Source organism: Teleopsis dalmanni, chromosome 1, assembly GCF_002237135.1.
Source record: "Teleopsis dalmanni isolate 2A chromosome 1, ASM223713v2, whole genome shotgun sequence".
Taxonomy (NCBI): domain Eukaryota; kingdom Metazoa; phylum Arthropoda; class Insecta; order Diptera; family Diopsidae; genus Teleopsis; species Teleopsis dalmanni.
In genome coordinates, this window is record NC_051846.1 from 35150150 (window position 1) to 35163779 (window position 13630).

A 13630-nucleotide genomic window follows, 5' to 3' on the forward strand; every position below is an offset into this window, starting at 1 on the left:
AACGGTGCGTATGAGTGACAAAACGGTGTGCTTCAAAAATGATTGAAGTCGTTTTGCAGACTAAAGTAATTGTTTTCATAAAGTTATGTTCATACGATTTCGTTGTTAAAAAGTTCATAGAATTGTTTTGAATATCAGACAGTTTTGTTGTGCAATTGTGTGTTTATTAATATAAAAATAAAATATCACATTATGCTTTTGGACGGTTACTTTTTATACATGATTTATATTAACAAAATTCCTTTTAAATAGTTTGTATGTTCCATTAAATATTAAATATATTTTTATGTATTTAAATATATGTTCCGTAACCTTTAAAATGAATAGGTACAAATGTTTTAAAATTTTGTATACAATATAAACATATAAGCTATTTAAAATTGCTGTCATGGTATTTCATTTCTTTTTTCTATTTATGATAAATATCTCAATATTGCCTTCATATTTGCGCATTTCTATTTACTTTATAATAAATGGTATAGAAAATTTTTTTTTATCATATATTAAACCACATATATCACCATCATCTATTGCTAAGATTATCCATAATCTGTCATTGTCAAGAATTTTTATTTATAAAATAAAATCGCATCTTTTATTGTGTATTATATTTTTAAACATAAAATCAGAATCTATTTTATTGGCACACACTTTCAGCCTCTTTGTTAGAAAATTTTTTTTGAGTTTTGTATATGTTTTCAGATAAAAATATTCTATAAAAAGCACGCATATTTAAATTTTAAAGCAAAGTGATAAATGTCCTTGTCTAAACTGTCACATGAGACATTATCGATTTCATCGCAACCAAAAAGACCATGTTTTTCAGCGATTTTCTTCTTTGCCTTTTTCGAAGTGAAACTGACAAATCGTAATTGACTTAAGGATAAGATTAAAATTTATTTATTTTATATCTTCCAAGTTCATCGTGACTTTTAAATATGTAGTTACATATTTATATATAAATGTATATTATTAATTATTAGCATAAGTTTATTAGCATAAGTTTAATGCTTGAGATTCGAATGAAACTCAACTTTATTGAATGAATTTATATTGATTTAGTCAAGTCAAGAGTCAAAGTGAAAAGGAAGAATTTTTCAAAGCAAATTATTTTTTTTAGCTTAACTTCAGAAAATTGTTTTTTGATGGAAGAATATTAGGTTTTCTTAAATCTCGTTTCATTTTATTGTATAAAAATATATAATGCATGGCCTAAATTTAAATAATAGTAATATTATTCATACTTTTTATTAGAAGTAGTAATAGTAATACTCCTTATTACTACAGCAAAGGTCAAATTATTAATTTTTTTATTAGGTGGTTAGATATGTAGCACTTATTCTTTGACAATAGCAAGGACCTTAACCTTCAAAAAATAAATAAACGATTTAGAACAAAATAAAATATTTTAAATCTCTTCTCATAAGTTAGTTCAATAAAAATTTACAAAAATTCTTTTATTCAACATTGCCTTGATTTAACTAGTGACATTCTTTATTAAGTGAGTCGTATTTGCTGATGACATTCTGCTTCGATTTTCGAATTCCTTTGGCAACTAAAGGACCTACGGGGTATTGCAATGTGCATTTGCATCATTCCAAAAGACAAATTTTCAATTGGTCTGACTTTCTTGTCAAGTGGTAAATCTTTGTGAGAAGTTGGATGTAAAATTTTTTTCTAATTTATCTATTTTTATCAATATCAACATTTAGTTCGATTGATAGATTCAATAAGCAATAAATTCAAATATTTTTATGATTTTATGAAATCAAATCCTTTTTTCTGTTTGAAGAAAATATTACAAGAATATAACTTTAAGGTAACTTCATAAAGATAATAGTCATAATATAGTTAGCATAATTGTAAATAAATAAAATACTATTAATAATGGCTTACTTGTTCATGACTAGCATGTTGTATCAAATTTGTGGTGCAACATTTGTAGTATTTATATATAGATCCAGTTTCAATAAATTAATTAAATGATATATAATATTTATTGTATTGAGTCGTTCAGAATAAGCTTTTCTTTATGTGCTGAGACTAATCGGTGAGTAGATACAAATGGGCAGTAAACCGATCATGGTATTCGCGTCATCCTATTTTCTCTATTTTTAATAGAGAGATATTTTAAACAGTTGTCAATTACAATAACAAAATTTTATTATTTATTTAATAATTAAATTTTCGACTGACCATACAGCTGGCAAATGCTTATCATCAGTGGTCTTATGAAAATATTTTTTAAATTTAATTTTTCGTAAATAAGTTTATCGAGACTGCAACTACCAAGAGCTGAACTCGTGCCCTGCCCTTGGAGCTGAGACTCGTTTTTAATTATCCAACTGACCCAAAGCTATACTTCAGTTCTAAGTTCTAACTTGGAGTTTTGTTAATTTACTGTGAAAGTTTTATTAACAAAGTCACTTGTGTCACCTAAAATACGTTAGAAATATCTGCACCAAAAAAATATTTGTTGGCTGGTATAATTTTTTAATAATTGCTTTTGTACTAAAAATATATGCTTATATATTTAAATATGTTTTATATATTTCATAAGTTTATATTTTATTTTTATTATAGTTTTTATTGAAGAAGTGGCTCATGCCAAAATTCTTGTATTTTCTTAGATTTGATTTTAGCATTTCAATATTTATTAATTTTATTATTATTCATTTCATTTCAAAAATATAAAAATTCGTTTTGTGATATTTTTTTGTATATTTTTCTAATATATATTCTTGTATCGTTTGCAACTCTTTAATACAAATTCAGCGATTCCATCTCGGAAATTACTATATTAAAAATTTAAAAATCTGACTTATTTAAAAAAAAACTTATATATACATATTATTGTAATATTCTTATATATGTATAAATTGTGAATATACTACATTACTTTCTGACTTCTTACTTTTACTTACTTAAAAATATGTTAATAATTTTCTTAAAATTTTTGTGTAATTTCAGATAGGCAACTTTTTGTAAAACTCAATATGTAAGTGATTTATATTTACGGATATGCACTGTAAATTGTTAATATTTTATTACCTGCAATATAGTAAAACCACTCTATATATTTTAAGTGTCAATAAAATGCAGAATATATAAACTTACAATTATTTATTTTTTTTATATTTTCCAAATTGTGATTGTATTTTAAAAGAACTCTTATGGTTTTTTTCTTTACTTGAATGCATTGATATATTTTCGTTAAAAATTATTTATGGGAGGTTTTGTACAGAAAATATTTATGTTTCTTATTTCCTTCAATTTAAACAATATTTAAATTTTTATTTTTTCTCAATTTTAGCTTTTCCTGCACGGATGGTAGTTTTTCATTGCCGTTGCTGTTGTTGTTATTTTATAATTGTTATTGTATTGATGATTGAGTTTATGTCCAAGTATGAATATAAGTAAATTTCAGTTTCAGAAACTTTAAGTCATTTTGAATGACTGTCTCAATAAATTAATAATAATTTACAGTTTTATTATATGTTATCAAACAATTAAGTTTTTAAATAGAGATACAGTTTCTTTAAAACTTCTTCTTACTTCTTTAGCCTCGAATTATTTCTTCGTTCTTTCGATAAATTTTTTCCATCATTTACAATGAATACAAGGGAACAATTTTCAATTTTGAGCTATTTTTGACGCCAATGAAACTACTTCTAATAAAAAGTATGAATAATATATGGCCTATATATTAATTAAATAAAATTTCGAATATTTCTCAAGATCACTGATTATGAATATTTATGAATACTCGAAATACCATTGTATGGTTAGCCAAATTTCAATAAATTAATTAAAATTTTTGTTGTTCTGTCTTTATTATTATTCGAACACTTTTAACTTCCTAAAATTTTATTAAAAAATTCTCTTTTTAAATGAATTAGATAAGTAAAATATATTTTTAGTTTTAAAATGAATTACTTAAACTAAATGCTGTTAATAAAGCATATTACTTTAAAATGAACTTTAGTGCTTTCACGTAAGCACTGGAGCAATCAAAGAGAAAGTCCATTAAAAAATAAAAACTCATTTTTATGGTTGCAATTTGGGAGTTTCAGAAAATGAGTTCAATTGTGAAAACAAAAAGCTTTTAATATGAATTTAGTATTTTCCCTTCTATTTTCTGCATTTACAATGAACTGAAATTTAATTATTGCAGCTAATTTTATAGTTGATTAAAAGTTGGAATTTTGATGTTTAAAATTTCATTCTCAATGGCAAATAATTTCATTTTATTAACTTTGCAGAAAATGCTGTAAAATGTGTGCATTATACTCAAAAGAGTAATAATTTAGGTTAAGTTTTGCATTCAAGATAATGTTTTTGGTTACTACATTCCTGCTAGTTATCACTACATTAATGAATTACTATTACTTTGTTTTCAAGGCTGGAATCATTCTTATATTATTTGTATACATTCTTGTCCGACTAATAACTTTTAATATTTTCACAAAACTGCAGTTCCAACGCTACAATAGTCGATGTAGAAGGTTACAACAGGGGTGTATTTCTTAAGAAAGTATAAGCATTTAATATTGGCTTTAATAATAGTCTAACAATATAATATCTAATGCAGTCTCCTCGAAACTTAAAGATGAACCGATTATTACAGCAGTAGATAAACTGCACCACATAATGGATTTGTCATAGTGCATCGATAGGTGAAGTATAGCTTTTGTGTTTTCTTTACTCCAAATGCTGCCGTCATGAAAGTAAGCACCATGGATTCCTTATTTAGCAAACTTTAAATATGTTTCAATGAACATTTATTTTCGTTATATGCGCTATTAATTTATAAACGCTATCAGAACGTAAGTTTTTGTATGAAATGTTGTCTATTCTATTGATGATATTAGTTACTATATAACTAATCAACATTTTGATTGATAGTATAGTATAGTGTATACTATATATACTATAAATAGTCTATACTATCAGTAGTATACTATAGTACAGCAGAAATAGTCTATAAAAATATACATAAAACAATACTCTAAATCACTCCCATGAATAATCCCTGCACATCTCCTTGAATAAATCTAATAAAAATTAGTCAATAATTCATTTCAAATTTTGGGTTTTAAACAAAACTATGTTAATAGGAATTTACAATCTAAATGCATTCTCTACTTTAAATTGCCAATTCATATGTAATTGGAAATGATTGCGCAAAACACTGTTTCAAGTTGAGTTGTTGGCGATGAGACAGATTTCTGGATTGAATTTCAGTTCAACAACGTGTGTACGCCTTTTCCATGTTGAGATATAAATTTTTGTCAATGAAACGAATCAGTTCATTAACTTGCTTTACTGTTGTAAAATTTTCTCTGCAAGCTGGAAGTGCAGATGTCAATTCCCATTACACAATCTTTATGATGTAATAAACTGATTTGCAGATACAATTTTCCTCACCGCATGAGCTCATTACAGCGGTAGCAAGCAAAACTTGTGTTAAAAAACTTTGAACTTAAGCTCAAAGTTTTTGGCTTCAGTAAAATTTTATACAAAATTTCTTTGAAAATATATTAATTGATAGGTTCGCAATTAAAATTTATTTGCTATTTTATATTAAATGTGAATAAATATTTAAAACTAACTTTAAGTGCTTGAGTAAAATTTAAAATTCATTTTAGATGGTTCAATTTAATATTGATAATTGATTTTATTATTATTATTGTCATCTTAAATTATTTTTATTTATTAATACTCTTTTTATTAGTTTACTAATGATTAATTGGTTAATTAACTACTTAACTTGTTGCTAAGTCGCTAATTAAATAAGTCTTGAATGAAAAATAAAAAATTTTTTGAATTAATGTATCAACCTGTTTTTTTGTAATGGTTTTTATATATTTTTTAAATTGGCTATCTGGTTATAGGTCCCTTTTTGTTAAATAATTCAACGTTTAATATTGTTTGTTATACTCTATATTTCGACTCTCCTTAAGAGTCATCATCCGGATCACGATCTAACATATGTTAATATTACTAAAACTATATCTACGTCATCCTCTTTATTTTATCGTCTTTATTGTACTGTTAGCTAAATAGAAATATTTAGCTAACTAACTATTAAATATTAAATATTATTTAAATATTTTAAATGTTAGCTAAATAGAAGAAACTAATCTCTTAAAATTTTTCAATAGAAATGTTTATGTTAGAGTTTGTCATAAGATGTTTAGAAGTACAGAAGCCCAAAGATGACAATTGCATGTGTTACTTTAATATTATTTAACTAAATTTATGTAAAATACTAGTACATATCTATACATGTTATGGACGTAACACATAACTTAGTTTATCTGCATTATACTTACTATCGACCACTGTTTTGGTGAAGCCCGAAAAAAACTGCGGGTATTGTTCCTGTTGGAAATGTTGATCAGCTCTTCGTCGTCATAGCTGATGAGTGGCTCTGAAATGTAAACCCGGCTGATACTGAAACTTGAAACAATCAAACACTTTTTTTAAATACTTTTAATATTTTAATTAAAAATTTGTATTAAATTTTAATATGAGTTTAATTCCGATTTCCCGTGTTCACCCATTTGATAGCGGATTGTAATAATGACAGCTATTTTGAGTAAGTTTCTTAACTTTGCTATGTATTCATATCGTTTAGTTTTTGAAATATTGGGCTTTAAAGTTGTTAATTTTCACCTAAAACGTAACAATAGATGTTTGGTCCATTTATTATGACAAACCTTCTGTATAAATTTTATATATTGGAGTGAATGGCATATGCCTTTCTTATTAATATCATTAATGTAAAAAATGAGTAATTCCTGGATGAAACTGGAATAGAATGACTGGACTAAACCGGATTTTCTGGTCAATATTATATATATATGCTAACAATTAACTCAAAGGGTGAATTGATTTAAGCACAAACTATTAAACTATTAAATGTATCTGTTTATAACTATTCGAAAATCAAAAATTTTAAACTTCAACTATTAAATGGGCTGAACTAAAACTAACTTGTTTTTTAAAAACAAGTCTTATTTTTTGCAATTTTTATTTATTCTAAACTTTTTTTTTTAACCTTATATGCGAATATTTGGTCCTTATTACCAAACTATTTGACTGAAATATTTTATGTCTTTTCATATTTTTTTTTCCATAAACCAGACGTCAAACTGCAAATAAAATCGAAATTCTGTTTCGTTATTATTTGGAAAACCTCAGGATATTTGTCATTAAATTGCGAAACTATGACCATTTAGCAATTTATGGTATGAATAGTAATCGGTAGAGATTTAAAAATGTTTTTTATATTTTATTTAGACCTCCGATATGAAATTGTTATTTTAAATTTCTTAAGAGCAATACATTAAATACAAGTAGATAATTTATTTAATACTTACCATAGTTATTGATTTAATAATAAATTGCATCAAATTTTACTATTTTTCCTTTATTTATTAACACTGTTTTATATAAATTATGCAAAATATTGTTTTACGAATATTAAAATAGTTAAAATTTCAAATAAAATTGTCCTAATTGATTTCTTAAAGCAAAACAGAAAGCAACTGATTTAAAGTACTACAATATAAAATACTTTTCTTTAACTGAAACATAAAATTATTCTACTGACAAGGTGTTAAATACTTGACATTATATTACGTTTATTATTTTTAGCAAAATAATTATTTTAAATTCTTTATCGTTTCATCACACGGAAATCGAAATAATATTAAACAGGATGTTGACTGATGTTGAGTTCATGATTACGAAGTTTGAACTGAAGAACAAAATAAATATATAAATGTACCACACAGCGTATACTCAACTTATTGAAAAATTTTGGTATTGAATATTCGACTTGCAAACATTGCACTGTAGATATAAGACATTCACATAGAAGCTAGCTTGATGTTTACCTTCTCAAAAATTAATGTAACATTTTGATGTACAATATGACACGGAAGTAAATGTCGAACATGTCGTAACGCTCTCTTCATTCTATTAAAATTGAATGCCACTAAGAGGTGATGCGGTTTTGAAAGTATTATAAACCAATTAACGTATAAAGGCATTTTAAATGAGGTTCGAGTTGAATTAAATTAAATTATTTAAAACAAGCGGTAATGTTTCAATTTTATCATAAGAAATGCTTTACTTTAATGCTTCAAATTTTTCATCATATGCAGCTGAAATAATAAAGATTGTATGTTTTTTTTATTAAATTTCATAAAATTTGTAGTCCATTATTGGTTATTTGTTAAAATAATAAGCGAAAAACTTATAAATTTGTTTAAAATGATATTTTTCTGCAGTTTTTGAAAAATGCAATGAAACTAAAAAAAAATAGGAAAATAGGAAAAAATATTTTAATTGATATAAGTACTAATTAAAATAGATATAAAGTTACTAACTAGAGAGAAAACACAAGGTATATTTAATGCCTTGCTATAAAAAAGCTGAAGATACTTACTTACAACTTTAATTTCACTATTGATGATATATTTTGAATTAGAAAAATATTCGTTTGGGTCTCGAAAGTGGTTCTCGATTGATAATTGATTTAACATAAGTAAAATAACATAAGTCTTATTATCAAGTATAAACCATTTCGATAATTGATTTATATTTATTGCGTTTTATCCTGACATAAAGATTACATTTGGTTATATTTGGACTGATGAATTTAGTAGCGAGAGTTCTTTGTTGTTTAACGTGGCTTTCTATGTCGTGGAGACTTAAAACCATGGTGTTCCAAAACACACGTATCAACGCCCTATTGGAATCGCATTGGTGATTCCGCCGGTGCCAAATGAAGATATGCATGTAAGACATAAGTTCCACCTTGGTTTGATGTTGAGGCCTACCTTAAGCCTCTGCTACTATTTGGGTTGTAGCGCCCGGTATGAAACGCATTCCACGGCGAATGAATGATAATCCAATATCCAAAACATTCTTCCCGCGTAAGATTGGGTTTCAACCAGCAGCCACAACGAATCCAACGCCAATGGTTAGTCCAGCCAAAGCTGTTGGCCACTGACCCCCGAAGTACCAGATCGGCTTATCTCTGGTAAGATGTCGCGAGTGCAGATCTCACTTACTACTATTTGTGCTTCTTACATAATGCCAGACTGGTCTTGGCGAATTTTAGTCGCCTTTTACGACTGGCAATCCTAACCGCGGATGGGTTCTTTCCCCCATTCCGCAGGGGATGATGAATTCAGTAGGTCATATTTTTTCAAAAATGTTATCGTTGGATAGTTACAGTCAATGGCACACACAGTAAGTTTATTTTTAATAATTTTTTTATTCGCCAATTTAATGACGTTAATGTACAATAGCTTTGATTTTAATAAGATAATAGAAAGGTATTTTAGGAAACATGCGCATACGGTTCTGAGAATTGGTTTCCATCATTCTGTGAACTCGCTTCTTCGGATTTGTTATGGAGATATGATTTCAGTGTTTTTTATTTTACTTTAAACTCAAATCTTTGTAGAAAACATTCATTTGAATTTAATTTTACATTACAAAAAAAAAAAAAATAAAATACACATTAAGATTAATATTTGTTTATATCATGTATGTAATCGGTTTCAAATGTGAGTATCTAATATTAAATACTTTAAGGCTCTCGAAAAACGATATCAAACTTGCTTGATATATCATCAGTACCACAACATCTTTAATATGTATATATATTTTTTGTGTATGTATATATTTTGTGTTTGTATATATTTTACATTTTACACTTTTTAGTAATAAACATAATTATGAATCGTGAAACCAATGGTTGATCACTTTTCTTTGCGAAGCTAAATATCTTTTTTATTTAAACATGCATACAATTGTCTTAGATACAAATTTTTGTAAGAGGTTCAAAGGCTGTTTTACTTTTTCTTCAGGGTAGATTTTTGTGACATATGAGTCTTATATAGAAATATTAATTAAAATTTTTAGTTGATTAACTTTGCAATTTAATTCAAATACCAAATTTGATTATCTACTGTCAGTCAAATCATCATCCCTGTTCGATTTTGGACAGTTTAATTAAATTCAAATTGAATTTTTGAAAGCGGACGTTCTCCAGCACTCGTCTTATATTCACAATGGGATAACAAACCGTGACACACAATTTTAAAGCAATAAATGTCAATTCATAGAACGCATGGCTTCACACTGCTTATGCCACTGAAGCCACAAACTGTTGACCAGATTTAGTCGCTGTTGGAGTCGGAAGGTTAAAGTGTACAGTTTTTTACACTTCTTGGTGGCACAAGCTGTTGTTAGCTGGTAAATTCCAACATTAAATATTAAATTAAAATTTGTGAATTTTTCAAGCATATAATTTATAAATAAGTAATAACTGTTGAAATTTTGTTAAACAAATTTAAAACAATATTCCATGTTCAAACTGCTTTGCTTATTTATTTAAAATTTCCGTATATTTCTGTAGGTCTTAATAGTTTTTGATTGTTAAGATCCTATTAAGAAACAAATGAATATTTGTCTTCAGTTGTAATTTTGCTTTCCTATTTATATGATATATTTTATCTTAAGTTTTATTCTTCTCTTATTTTATTAATAATTAACAATTTCGCTTTATTTATAACCAAAAAAAATTATATTTGAAGACTTATTTTACATTAACCTATCTACTGCGCAAACTTATATCTGTTTAAAACTGAATGGAACTTTTTACAGAAAAGTAAGTCGAAGTCTAGAGGTATTCATTTTTTGGCGAAACCGACAATTTTAGTGATTTTAAAATTTTTTTTCCTTATGTTACATTTTTGTAATGCTGTTTCTGTGCTCATCTTAATGTTTCTTTTAACCGATATTGGTGTTGCTACTTAGCAATTTCCTATTTTTTGATCCATTTTGCTCAGTTTTGATGCAGTTAACTAGCGCTTTGTAAGTTTTATTTATTCGTTTTAAAATATTTATACCAGAAAAAAGTACAGAAATGCGCTAGTTATTTCATATGTCTGAGTATATTTAATTGAAGGTTAGGAAAATACTTCATATTTCGACAATTTGCGTTGTCATTGTGTTATTATTCCTGAGAAAATTTAAGCAACTACTAAATTTAACAAATCCACTATAAGTTTAATACGTAAGGATATTTTATCAAGAAACATATTCATAAAGGCGGATAAAAGGTAGCATTTTAATAATCAATACCAATTAGAGGTTTGTCAGTTGAGTATTATAGTAAATAAACATTTCAACCTTAAACAATTTTTGGTTTTATATTTTTATAACCAGGAACTTAAAGCATCAATGAGGATTTTGCGTGTGAATAATTATAACCCACAATATTTCGGAAAAAAATTTTCGGAATACGTTTTTGACATGCAATTCAAATTAATATTTCGCACAAAAATTGTTCAAAAAAAACACAAGGATAGTTTAATTTGGTTACGAGGTGTAAATGTTATAATTATTTATTTTTTTTTTTCGTATATTTACTTCTATAAATTAAGACTGTTAAATAAAAGAAAATATATTTTCATAAAAAAATACAATTTTTAGAATTTTTGAAAGGTTTTTGAAGTTAGTTTTCTTTTTGTACAAAAGAATATTGTAAGTAAATTCTTAAAATAATCTCGATAATTTGCGTTTTTTATGTTATAAATTAATTAAGAAGTTGAGAAATAATATTATAATATAATTAAAGCGAAAATTAGTCACAACTTAAAAAATTTTCAATTCATTTTTGCTATTTGTTCTATTTGTGATATTAATATTACAACAAATAATAATTGTTGTAAATAAAAAAATATATAAGTAATATAAAATAATAATTGTATACGAAATAATTAATTTATACATATCTATTTACAATATCTTTACGATTTACGAAAATTTAGATGTACTAATATAACTTTTTTAATACGAAATATTGTTAGTAATAAAAATATTAACATCCGTTTAATTAAGTCAACAATTACAATCCTTAAAAATATTCACATGAAATTAAATTTTTATTTTTTTAAGAATAGCAACAAGTACTAAAATACACTCAAGTTCTTAAAAGTATTAACTTTTATATTACAATAAATTTCAAAGGCATTTTAAGATTATTGGTATCTGCTTAAGAGAATGAAGTTATTTTAAATCTGTTTAAATATTTTTAGTCATTATCCTACCTCAAGGTTAAATTTACATAAATTGTGTTTTTCAAATGAAATTCTTTCTTTAGAAAAATTTATCCAAACTTAGAATCCTTTTTGCCCTAAATCCAAATATGTTAACTATTTAAATTCCACAAGGAATTCGCAAATGTGAGTAAATTCACAAGCAACTGTGGCAAGAGAATGTACAAAAAAAAAATAATCAAACAAAAAAACGGAAACCTCAAACGCAATTTGCCACCTTAAGCACTCAATCTTATACTAAATATTAATCCAACAAATAATACATGCTTGGTTGGAATGTTAACACACAACTGTTTTTATATATACAATATTTATAAACTGTATCTAAGATAACGCATATGTAATACAAATCGATGAAAGGAAAATAGGTGCCGCCCAATTCTAATCTAAAAATCATATCAAAAGCTCAATGGCTAACCGAAAAATTATCACCGTACAGCCAACATTTCTTTATCAAGTAAGAAAAGGTTTTAACTCAGACATTATTATTATGACTTCAAAATAGAAAAAAATCAATCCTTTATATTATTTAAATATCTTTGTAAGAAATTTTATCGTATCTGTTAACACATAAAATATATGAAACGTTTTGCAGCAATTTAAGATAATTTTTTTGATTTATTTGGGAAATAATATGTACTAACAAAAAATTTGCAAATATTATTATTATATTATTTCTTAAATATTATTTATAATTTTATATCATTTCAAAACATTTCATTAAGATTACAACCTTTTTTTTTATTATTTAAGTCATAAAAATAACATATCTCTTGTGTGCGAAGAATTTAATTGTAGTTTCATAAAAAAATTTAATTAAATTTTTTGTACATGACTTATGAGATAAGGACCACACATATATAATATTAATTAGTTTCATTGAATTAAAAAATTATTCGGAAAACACAAAAAAAAACTATTTATGTGGTTTTAATTAAAACACAATTTCCATTATTATTTCCAGAAAAAACAATTTTAATACAAATAAAATTTAAGTAATGTAAGTAATATGTATAAAAATTTGAATTTATTAAATGAAAACGACAACTGAAAGGTGATTTAATTGAAAAATTCTTAAACAGAAATAAAGTACATTGTAATTATTGCAGATAATGTGATATAATAGAAAAGACAATCTAACTAGAATTCAAATTTTTTTTTTATCATAATATAAAAAAAATATAAAAAATAATATAAAAAAGCAACATAATTTTTGAAAATTATATCAACAGTAACTCTGCGAATGTTGGCTTTCAAGCAACATGTCTGTGGCTTAACTGACCAGTGGTTTCATGTATCCACTTAGAAAATACCACACACAGGTGAAATAATACGATTCTAAGCACCACAAATCATTATGTTAACCTATGCGCCTATCAAAAATATTTCAAGTACGAGTAATAAATTTAATTTGTTGCAGTGTATGACAGTGTGATGTGGTTGCAATCAAAACTGTTGTACATTAATTAGGGAATAATAAAGCC